This window comes from Palaemon carinicauda, chromosome 2, assembly GCF_036898095.1.
Source record: "Palaemon carinicauda isolate YSFRI2023 chromosome 2, ASM3689809v2, whole genome shotgun sequence".
Taxonomy (NCBI): domain Eukaryota; kingdom Metazoa; phylum Arthropoda; class Malacostraca; order Decapoda; family Palaemonidae; genus Palaemon; species Palaemon carinicauda.
This window is the reverse complement of record NC_090726.1, coordinates 199,774,578-199,786,768: the sequence shown is the minus strand read 5'-3', so window position 1 is coordinate 199,786,768 and position 12,191 is coordinate 199,774,578. Positions and strand designations below refer to the sequence as shown.

General features: G+C 46.7%; 1 long non-coding RNA gene across 1 annotated transcript in view; it reads left to right on the top strand.

Moving 5' to 3' along the window:
* Positions 1 to 12,191, top strand: part of LOC137622930 (uncharacterized) — a 42,896-nt gene that overhangs the window by 14,706 nt on the left and 15,999 nt on the right. Inside the window, exon 3 of the long non-coding RNA XR_011040524.1 lies at positions 9,819 to 9,949. This is a non-coding gene — a long non-coding RNA (uncharacterized lncRNA). The remainder of the gene's footprint in view (positions 1 to 9,818; positions 9,950 to 12,191) is intronic.

The window sequence follows — 12,191 nt, the reverse complement described above, 5'->3', positions numbered from 1 at the left end:
GGACAATATCAACCTAAGAGAGGGTCTTCCCCTGGCTGTTCAGACTCCCAACCACGTTCTCTTCTCGGACGCATCGGACGTAGGCTGGGGTGCGACATTAGACGGTCGGGAATGCTCGGGAATATGGAACTCGAGTCAAAGGACAATGCATATCAACTGCAAGGAGCTACTGGCAGTACATCTGGCCTTGAAAAGCTTCAGGTCTCTCCTTCAAGGCAAAGTGGTGGAGGTGAACTAGGACAACACCACGGCTTTGGCGTACATCTCCAAGCAAGGAGGGACCTACTCTCTGACGTTGTACGAGATCGCAAGGGACCTCCTCACCTGGTCAAAAGGTCTAAACATATCACTAGTAACGAGGTTCATCCAAGGCAACTTGAATGTCATGGCAGATTGTCTCAGTCGGAAGGGACAAATAATTCCAACAGAATGGACCCTCCACAAGGATGTATGCAAGAGACTTTGGGCCACCTGGGGCCAGCCAACCATAGATCTCTTCGCAACCTCGATGACCAAGAGGCTCCCAATATTTTGCTCACCAATCCCGGACCCAGCAGCAGTTCATATAGATGCCTTTCTCCTAGATTGGTCACATCTAGATCTATATGCATTCCCTCCGTTCAAGATTGTCAACAAGGTACTGCAGAAGTTCGCCTCTCACGAAGGGACAAGGTTGACGCCAGTTGCTCCCCTCTGGCCCGCGAGAGAATGGTTCACCGAGGTACTTCGATGGCTAGTGGACGTTCCCAGAACGCTTCCTCTAAGGGTGGACCTTCTACGTCAGCCACACGTAAAGAAGGTACACCAAGGCCTCCACGCTCTTCGTCTGACTGCCTTCAGACTATCGAAAGACTCTCGAGAGCTAGAGGCTTTTCGAAGGAGGCAGCCAGAGCGAGTGCTAGAGCAAGGAGAACATCCACCCTTAGAGTCTACCAATCGAAGTGGGAAATCTTCCGAAACTGGTGCAAGTCAGTATCCGTATCCTCGACCAGTACCTCTGTAACTCAAATAGCTGACTTCCTCTTATATCTGAGGAAAGAACGATCTCTTTCAGCTCCCACTATCAAGGGTTACAGAAGCATGTTGGCATCAGTCTTCCGTCACAGAGGCTTAGATCTTTCCAACAATAAAGATCTACAGGACCTCCTTAAGTCTTTTGAGACCACGAAGGAGCGTCGTTTGGTTACACCTGGTTGGAATTTAGACGTGGTACTAAGATTCCTTATGTCAGACAGGTTCGAGCCGCTACAATCAGCCTCCCTGAAAGATCTCACCTTAAAGACACTTTTCCTGGTATGCTTAGCCACAGCTAAAAGAGTCAGTGAGATTCATGCCTTCAGCAAGAACATCGGATTCTCATCTGAAACGGCTACATGTTCTCTACAACTTGGTTTTCTAGCCAAAAACGAGCTGCCTTCTCGACCTTGGCCAAAATCGTTCGATATTCCAAGCTTATCGAATATGGTTGGAAATGAACTAGAAAGAGTCTTATGCCCTGTAAGAGCTCTTAAGTTCTATTTAAAACGAACTAAACCTTTACGAGGCCCGTCTGAAGCTTTATGGTGTTCAGTTAAGAAACCATCTTTGCCTATGTCAAAGAATGCTTTATCCTATTTTATCAGACTGTTAATACGAGAAGCTCATTCCCATCTGAGTGAGGAAGACCAAGCTTTGCTGAAGGTAAGGACACACGAAGTTAGAGCTGTCGCTACTTCCGTGGCCTTTAAACAAAATAGATCTCTGCGAAGTATAATGGACGCAACCTATTGGAGAAGCAAGTCAGTGTTCGCGTCTTTTTATCTTAAGGATGTCCAGTCTCTTTACGAGGACTGCTACACTCTGGGACCATTCGTAGCAGCGAGTGCAGTAGTGGGTGAGGGCTCAACCACTACAATTCCCTAATTCCATAACCTTTTAATCTTTCTCTTGAAATGTTGTTTTTGGGTTGTCCGGAAGGCTAAGAAGCCTTTCGCATCCTGGTTGATTTGGCGGGTGGTCAAAGTCATTTCTTGAGAGCGCCTAGATTAAAGGTTTTGATGAGGTCCTGTTGTATGGGTTGCTACCCTTGATACTTCAGATCCTAGGGGTCGCTCAGCATCCTAAGAGGATCGCTAGGCTCAGTAAGGAAGACGTACTTAAAAAGGCAGAGTAATTGTTCAAGTCGACTTCCTTACCAGGTACCTATTTATTTTGTTTTTGTTATTTTGATAACTTCTAAAATGAAATAAAAATTCTTAGCTCATAATGATGTAAACATATTTTGCTGGTCTCTACCCACCCCCCTGGGTGTGAATCAGCTATTATAATCACCGGCTAAGTTAAATATTGAAAAATGTTATTTTGATTATAAAATAAATTTTTGAATATACTTACCCGGTGATTATAAATTAAAGGACCCTCCCTTCCTCCCCAATAGAGACGCAGTGGACCGAGGAGAAAATTGAGTTCTTTGTTTACAATGAGTACTGGGTATCTGGACGACAGATGGCGCTGTTGGGTACACCCCCTACCTGTGTAGCGATCGCTGGCGAATTTTTCCTTAGAGTTTTCTGTCGAGCAACAGAGTTGCAGCTATTATAATCACCGGGTAAGTATATTCAAAAATTTATTTTATAATCAAAACATTTTTATTACACTTACTCCGCTCCCCCTTCTCCCTTGGATGTCGACTGAGGAAGGGAGGGCGCAAAACTTATTTTATGTTGTTCCCTTGGTAATCCTCTTTGGAGTCCCTCCCCAGGGAATTTTTCTATTATATAATGTATTTTATTTTTCCTCAGTTAGCTATGCAGTTTTCTTTGTTTGACTAAGAGTGCCGACTAAGTAGAGCTGCTCTGTTCATGCCTGGGGAGTCTGCTGTCACTGCCGTCCCACAGAGGACATCATCATGGGCGTCATCCTTTCTCTTAGAAGTACGCCTGTGACAACATGATCAGCACTTCAGATCATCTTAGAACGCTACCAGAAGGTTCACCTCCAGGGGTTGGACAACTTTCCTTTCCGAGGGAAAGTTTCCTCCCCAGGTGTGAGGTTGTTTCTCCCTTCCGAGGGAGAACTTCCCACATCTGCCTAGGCTACTCTCCCCCCTTGCTGTCTCTCTTCCTTCAGGGGCGAAGCATAGTCTTAGGCAAGTCTCTCCTGCGAAGTGATCACCTCTCTCGTTCGCGAGAGGGGCCACTCATAGAGACTCCTCTTCGGAGGATCGCCACTGCTGAAGGTCAGCCTGCTGATCCACCGGCCTTCATGGGCGTCATCATGAGCGTCATCCCTTCTCTCAGAAGTATGCCCTTGGCAACACCTAATCAGCACTTCATCTTCGAGGAAAGGTTGTTTCCCCCTTCCGAGGGAGGACTGCCTGCATCTTAATCACTTCACTGACTCTGACTGCTGTTGCTGTCTTCGCCTAGACGACACGCCTCCCTTGCTGAGTCTCTCTTCCTTCAGGGGTGGCGCATAGTCTTAGGCAAGTCTCTGCTGCGAAGTGATCACCTCTCTCACGAGTGTTGGCCACTCATAGAGACGCCTCTTCGGAGGATCGCTACTGCAGAAGGTCAACTTGCTGGTCCACCGGCCCTCATGGGCATCATCAGTTCCTGATCGTCCTACCAGCAGACCTACCTGCGCAACCTTGCGCTGCAGCTTAGTCTCTGGACTTTGGTCCTGGACTCTTCTATGGACCTTTCACGGTCGCCATTGGTGGATGTTCGCCCTTCTAAAGGACACATCCCAGTTCCTGATCGTCCTGCCTGCTGACCTGACGACCTACAATCGCAACCTTACGCTGCAGTTAGTCCTTTGACTTAGGTCCTGAACTCTTCTGTGGACCTTTCATGGTCGCCATTGATGGATGTTTGCCTTTCCAAAGGGCACATCCCAGTTCCTGATCGTCCTGCTGGCTGACCTGCCGACCTACCAGCGCAACCTTACGCTGCAGTTGGTCCTTGGACTTCGGTCCTGGACTCTTCTGTGGATTGTTCCTGCTCATCAACAATGTCCTGCACCTTACGCACGTAGGAGTCCAAAGACTCCAAGACCCTGCCAAAGTCCTCTGCCATGACTACAAGGACGGAGACATCCAACCATTTGAGGGATGTCTGCGACCCACCCCAAGAAGAGCTCTTGGGGATGGGAGATGGAGACTTTGCTGCAAGTCCGACATCAGAAGGAGAGCAGCAACAAGAGTCAGAACATGCATTCTGGCAGGTCCTGACTCTTATGAGGGTTCTCAATGGTTTTTCCAACCCAGAGATACGCCCTCGGGAGGGCAAGGACATGGTCTTAGACTGTGTCTTCAGCACTCAGAAACCCTCAAAGACCAGTGCAACCCTGCCCTGGTCTCAGGTGTTGAAGAGTGCCAGGGCTAAGATCGCCTAACAGCTCTCCGAGTTTGCCTCCTCCAACCGTTCAGGCTCTACAAACAAGCTTCTCCCACCTCCTCGTGTACAACTGAGGAGGTACTTTGAGATCCTGGAGGAGCCTAGTCTAGCTCTTCCACTTCACAACTCTCTGGAAGAACTACTTACTTACTTACTTTGATGGCTGCTTTTCCAGGCCCATACAGCAGGGGAACCCCACTCTCTACTAACCAGGGGGATCTCTCTTGAGAGAGACTCCGGCTGGCAGGTCTCTTTCTCGGCGGCCAAAGTCCTTAACCAGGAAAAGGTCACAAAGTATGCGATGCAGGCTACTTCGTGGCTGGATGTCTGGTTAGGGACCATGGGAATCCTGGTACGATCCGAGGATTTCTCCAAGGAGCCTACCAGGAAGGCAATGGAGACCTTCCTCCTCTCAGGCAGTTGTACGATCGAGTTTCTTGCCCATCAAGTTTCTAACTTGTGGGCAAACACCATCTTAAAACGTCGAGATGTGGTGTCAGAGAGGTTCCACCAACAGGTCCCCAGCGTCGAGATAAATGGGCTCAGACACCCCTCTGTAGAGGGAGCCCACCTGTTTGAGACTAAGGACGTGGAACTTGCTGCTTAGAGTTGGAGGAAGCCTCATCAAGACTCCCTCCTCCATAGGGCTTTAACATTCAAGCCCTATAAACCTCCAGCACCTCGGCTGTCCTGTCCAGCAAGACCATGACGACGAAATCAGCAGCGAAGACAGTAGTGTTTAATACCGTATGTACTGTATTTGTGTAATGTTCGATTTTTGAAGGCCCATTTTTCAGTTAAAAAATTAAGGGTCGACCATTACACGAGATATATAATTGAAAAAGTAAAAATTTCTGGCCTACCGGTAGGTAAACGTAGGCTAGGCCTACGTGAACATTACCCTAGGCTATGCTACCTACCGGTAGGTAATCATAGGCTATGCTTACACGTATATAAGGCTACCTACCGGTAGGTAAACATAGGCTAGGCCTATGTATACAGTACTAACCATGTTCATTTAACATCGCTCATATTATTAGCATGGATTTTATTTCCTAAACCATCATAAATAGTTTTTTCCGCTACAAGTAATGACTTTACCATAACGCAGCAGGTATGAAGCTGGGGAGCAAATTTCTAAGCTAGCAAACAGTCTGGTTGCGTATGTTATAACGTGATATGGTTAGTGAAAAAATTAGGCTCATTTTATTTTATTTGGTATGATACATTAATTGTTAATAATAATAAACCCAAAAAAAATTTCTTCGATTTGTTTTGTACATTTGTTTGACGCACTTAGGCATAACCCCTACTTTGTTGGTAGTTATGGTAGTTATGGTATGTTGGAGATAAAAGGCCATTAAGGCATAACCTCTAGCCTACTGCCAAAATCAAGACTTGAACATTACAAGAGGTATATGATGAATTCATGATTTTGAAGGCAAAGTAGGGCGGGGTCGAACATTACACGAAGTCGAGTAATACACGAGTATATACGGTGAGCCCTTTCCTGTCAAGAACAAGAAAGGCAAAAAGTCCTCCAGGGGAGGAAAAATCCTAGAGGGAGCAGCCGAGGCCACAAACGCTAGGATAGGCACTCCCCCTGCGTTTCCACCAGTGGGGGATGCCTACAAAGTTTCTCAGACAGGTGGAAGCAACTCGGGGCCGATCCCTGGACAACCTCCAGGATTTGTCTAGGATATCGCATCCCGTTCATAACATCTCTCCCTCCCTGACCAGGAATCCAGTGTCAATAGACTCCCTTGCCATGGGATCGGCAAAGGGCAGTCCCTTCGGGCAGAAATCCAGACCCTGTTGAAGAAGGGCACTCTCTCCAAGAGGTCCTTGGCGGGTCCCCAGGTTTCTTCAGTCGACTTTCTTGTAATAAAGGCATCTGGAGGCTGGAGACCAGTCATCGACCTCTCAGCCCTGAACAAGTTTGTCAAACAAACTCCGTTCAGCAGGGACACGGCAGATACGGTCAGACTAGCGGTAAGACCTCAGGACTTCATGTGTACACTGGACCTAAAGGACGTGTACTTCCAGATCCCAGTCCATCCGTTTTCAAGGAAGTACTTAAGATTCAGCCTAGACAACAAGAAGTACCAGTTCAAGGTGCTGTGCTTCGGTCTTTCCACAGCACCTAAAGTTTTCACTAGTGTGTGTGCCCTAGTGTCATCTTGGGCACACAGGATTGGCATTCATCTCCTCCGCTATCTGGACGACTGGGTAATCCTAGCAAACTCGGTGTCAACCCTTCTTCAACACCGAGACAAACTTCCGAGACTTTGCCAAGATCTGGGGATCATGGTAAATCTCGAGAAGTCTTCTCTGCTTCCTACACAGAGACTGGTATACATAGGCATGATCATAGACACCAATCTCCACAAAGCCTTCCCATCAGACAACAGGATAACAAGGCTGAGAAAGGTCGCAAGACCTTTTCTCAGACGAGAAGGACTTCCAGCCCAAACGTGGTTACGTCTTCACTGTCACCTTTCATCACTGACCCGTCTAGTTCCCAATGGTTGCCTCAGGATAAGATCCCTCCAGTGGCAACTCAAGTCCCGGTGGAATCAGACTTGTGATTCCCCTGACATCCGGATCCCCATGGGATCAGCGGAACTGACAGACCTCCAGTGGTGGGTAACAGACGAGAATCTACGAAAGGGAGTGGATCTTCTCGTCCTCCCCCCGGATTTGATGCTGTTCTCAGACGCATTAAAAAAAAAGGGGGGGGAGGGCATCCCACGTGCTGCACCACAACCTCAGGCCTCTGGTCAGAATCAGAGAGTACCTCCACATAAATCTCCTAGAGATGAAGGCCATCTTTCTGGCCCTTCAACAGTTCCTGGCTGACCACTCAGTGGTGGTGATGAGCGACAACACCACAGTAGTGGCTTACATCAACAAGCAAGGATGTACTTTTTCGCAGCACCTATCCCATCTAGCTGTAGAGATACTGAGATGGGCCGAGATCCACTCGATACGACTATCGGTGAGCTTCATTCCAGGCTAAAGGAATGTGCTCGCCGACAAACCTGAGCAGAGCATCTCGGAAAGTGAGTACCGAGTGGTCTTCGGATCATCTAGTAGCCAACAAAGTCCTGACTTTGTGGGGTTCTTCGACTGTTGACCTCTTTGCAATGGCCCTGAACTTTAGGCTCCCGTTGTATTGTTCCCCAGTCCCAGACCCCAAGGCTCTCTGGCAAGATGCATTCCAACAACGGTGGGACAACATCGACGTTTATGCCTTTTCCCCGTTCTGTCTGATGATGAGTGTACTCAACAAGCCCAGAACATCGGTCAATCTTTCAATGACTCATAGCTCCGCTATGGCATCACGCAGAATGGTTTCCGGACCTTCTGCAACTCCTAACGGAGTCCCCAAGAGAACTCCCTCCACGACACAATCTACTCAAACAACCACATGCCAACATATTCCACAAAGCCGTAGCTTTGCTACTACTTCACGCCTGGAGACTATCCAGCACCTCCTCTCTCAGAGAGGATTTTCGCAACAAATTGCGATTAGGATGTCTGGATACCTGCGAAAGTCATCAGCAGCAGTTTACCAGGCAATGTGGAAAGTCTTCTGAGGTTAGTGTCGTGGAAGGGGTATCTCTCCTCTCGATGCCACTATTCCAGCAATGGCGGAGTTCCTCGTGTATTTGCATAAAGAAATGCGCCTGTCAGTCTCGGCGGTAAAAGGCTGTCGCTCAGTCTTAAGACTCGCATTTAGACTGAAAGGAATGGACATATTCTTCATCGCTAGAACTTTCCTTACTCATACGGAGTTATGGACTTACCTGTCCTCAGTCTGAAGTGAGACCTCCCCCATGGAATGTGGTTCGAGTTCTCAGGTGTCGTAAGAGATCTTCCTATGAACCATTATGCCAGGCAACAGATCGCCACCTGACTTGGAAGACGGTGTTTCTTCTAGCTTTGGTTGCGGCCAAACGAGTCTGTGAACTTCATGGTATCTCATACAACATCGCCCATTCAAGGGGATGGGGAGAGGTAACGTTCATCTTTGTCCCTGAGTTTATTGCTAAGACTCGGAACCAGGGAGTAGCAGATCCACGGTTTGACTCCTTCCGGATTTCTAGTTTCCGTTCTGTAACAGATGACCCAGACCATATCTTACTATGCCCGTCCCCGTGTGCCTGCACTAATCGTCAGCACAGGAAGGACCTAGAGGAGGGTCACCGAGAACACCATCTCAGTATGGATTCGCAAGGTCATAGACCATGCATTGAATCCAGACCCTCCTTCACGTCCCCCCAGAGCTCATGATGTCACACGTCCCTGGCATTCAAGAGAAATTTCTCGGTGACGCAGGTTCTTCAAGCTGGGGTGTGGAATCGTCAGAACACATTCACATCCCACTACCTGCAAGATGTGACCTACAGGAGACTCGATACGTTGTCTGTCAGTCCTGTGGTGGCTGCACAACAGCTGGTTTAAAGCCTCAAGCTCCTTATTGGACAAGTAGCAGAAAGTTGAGGGCATTGTTACCCAGTTTTAGTCTGTGTGAATGAAAAGGTTTGACTGGCTCTTATTCTTTTTTTCATCCTTCCCTCTCTTGGGGAAAGCAGCATCCTGGGTTCTCTGCACAGCTGACCTCAAACCACTGCAGGTAAACCATGCTCCCTGTGTACCTAGTATTAAGGCTATTACTGTTGTGTCCCCGTACCCTAGCGAGGTGGTATTGGGAAAATCTTGGTTACACAGTTTTTCCTTCGAAAGACTCTGAATAACTTTACCTGGATGGTCACACTTCTATATACCTCAACACACAGCTTGCGTAGGCTGCGGACCTTGCATAGCAAGGTTTTAGCGAGGTGCAGGGACTCCTTATTTTTGAGAACTGACATACTCAGATAAGGAGCCCCCGGGTAAAGCCAAATAGCCAGACTGGCTGGGACATCCACCCTTCCTAATGGGTGAGTCACCCGTATTAAATAGCGTGGTTTGTATTCCAGTCACGGAACAAATGAAAAATTCGTAGATAATTTGTTTTTTTCCTAATTATACAAATCTTAGCTATTTATACAAATTTGCCTACCCCTACCCCCTGGAAATCCTACCTCCAAGCAAAGTGAACTTAATCACAGGTGTGTGAACGGGAGCGGTAGCAAGCTACCTCCCATCATACCCCCTGCTAATTAGCGGTGTGGGTAGTTAATCCTCGCTAAATTTTATTGGCTCGTCATTTCAGCTACGCCGAAAGTAATACCCCCTATAAATAGCTAAGGTTTGTTTAGTTAGGAAAAATACAAATTATCTATGAATTTGTCATTTTACATAGCCTGTTTGTTATTGAATCCCTCTTTCCAATTTGTTTTCTTATTTTCATTTTAGTATATACAGTAGCTTTTGTTATTGCTTATTGAGTCCAAATTCATGTTTGTAGCTAAATACTCTCACAAATCTTTCCAGATTATTGTTGGTCATCTTTTACATCGAGGGACATTATTTCATGCAGGATCAAGTTGTTGAGGAAGTCACAGGAGTTTGTTGATGCACATAGATTAAAAAGAAAGTACTGTCGTCTTTGTCTTTTTTGGTAGGTAGGTATTAAGGGTTTATCTGGAAGTATCTTCCAGAATAGAGATGGATTGGTTTTTCCATTTGTGGGTCTTTAGAAAACAGATGTGTTCCAACACAATACAAACCCTTTCGCGCTTTTCTATGAATATATTGTTCTGGCTTGTTGGAAAACTAGCTATAAACTATTACACAAGGTATAACAACCAGCTGCTAATTTGCAGGGATTAAACCAGCTCATACATTCTATGAGTGAATCGCGTCACTTTATATTTTTGGGGCTCGTGGAGGAGGACATGTCGTCTCTTTCCACAGCTCTCGAAGTCGTTGGTTTGTGGAACACAGTGAAGGCACATATCTGCCTCCGCAGAGGTCGGCCTCAGCCTTCCCCTTGGGATCCCCTCAGGGTGAGCATGCCAGCTGATCTCGATCAGCCAGTGGGGCCTACTCAACAACCTGAGCTTGTTCAGTGCACCAAGTTTACTCAGCAGGAGAAACGTATTTGGGCTGTTCTGCAGCCTATGAGCCAGGTCCCCCTTCACACCAACGTGAAAGAGCTTCCTCTTGAGCCCCCCCTCCCCCAGTTGGTTTTAAACGGGTATTATACTCATCTGTGCCTCACTCCAGGACTTCGGAGCACCCAGAGGGTAATGCCTGCCAACATTTTGAAGGTGGCTCAAATTATACAGTATAATAGCATAGTCCACATCTTTGGTATATTTTGTAGAAATGGATGGCAGGAAAAGAAGATGGAGGATACAAAACAACAGTCTTCTACAAGGGTCAGTGCTGGCACCAATACTATGTAACATTTATACAAATAACCAGCTGCAGTACCAGAACATCCACAAGTACACTTATGCAGACGATCTGTGCATTTCCACACAATCGGACTCCTTCACCACCAAGGAAAGACTGTCAAATACCCTTACTACCTCCTCCACCTACTACAAAAAGTGGCACCTCAATGTCAATCCAAGCAAAACACAGGTGTGTGCATTCCATCTGAACAATCACCAGGCAAACAAAAAGCTAAAGATCAAATGGGGTGACAAAGAACTGGAAATTCACCCATAACCAGTCTGCTTTTGTGTCACCCTTGACAGAACCCTCTCTTTTGAAGAGCACTTAAATAAAAGCAAACAAAATAGAAACTAGGAATACCTCTTCAGAAAACTAGCCAATACCAGCAGGGACACGGATCCTGAGACCCTGAGACAAACAGACCTAGCACTTTGTTGCTTTACTGCGGAGTACTATGCACCTATGTGGGAAAGATCATGTCATGATCCAGAGCTATATAAGTCCTGTCACTTGTCAGATTAATAATGGTACCTTAAAATCATCACCTCAATCCTCTTTATATAATAACCGGTATCCCACCACCCCATATCCGATGAGAAACGCTAGCAAAAACTGAAAAGAATAAACAAATTAGTGACCCAAGGCATCCACTTCACAATCATCAGGAAGCAAGGCGAAGCCTGAAATCCTGCAAAAGCTTCGCAACAGTGGATGAACTAGAAGCAATCCGAACAGCTACTCACAGGCTAGAGAAGTGGCTGATGACTATCTAATGAGGCGCTGCCCAGGCCTAACGAACTTCTGCCCAGCGGAATGACCCTTTTGTTTGCTTCTTTGGCTGCTTGTGCTACCCCGGTAGCGTGTGTGCGCACTTCGGTACGCTCATTCCATTTTCAATCCCACGGTTATGCTTATTAACTTTCCTTCTAAATTATTGGTAATTTCCTCCCTTTAGTTGTCTTTGACACAGTTGCACATGACATCTTATGGAACGACATGTACTCTATGGGTTTTCCACCTCATGTCATCTCACTTCTGAAAGCACTGTACAATCAACAGAAAGCAGCAGTGCGAACATCTTAATGCCTATAGGATTGGTTTAACATCGGACAAGGTGTCAGACAAGGATGCATTGTTTCTCCCCACCTCTTTAACATTACTCGGAAACCATAATGAGAAATGCGCTTGAAGACTACGAAGGAGGCATAACTGTTGGAGGACAAAAGATCACTAATCTCAGATACGCCGACGATGTGGTTTTAATCGCTGGAAGTATGGAGGACCTCCAAACATTAGTATCAAAAGTAAAAGCTGAGAGTGAAAAAGTAGGACTGTACCTAAATGCTAAGAAAACAAAGGTCATGAAGTGTCAAAAAGCCCCGTCTGATCAAGAAATTCTACTAGACGGAGTTGCCCTAGATAATGTCACTGAATTTACTTACCTCGGAGCAACTTTCACCA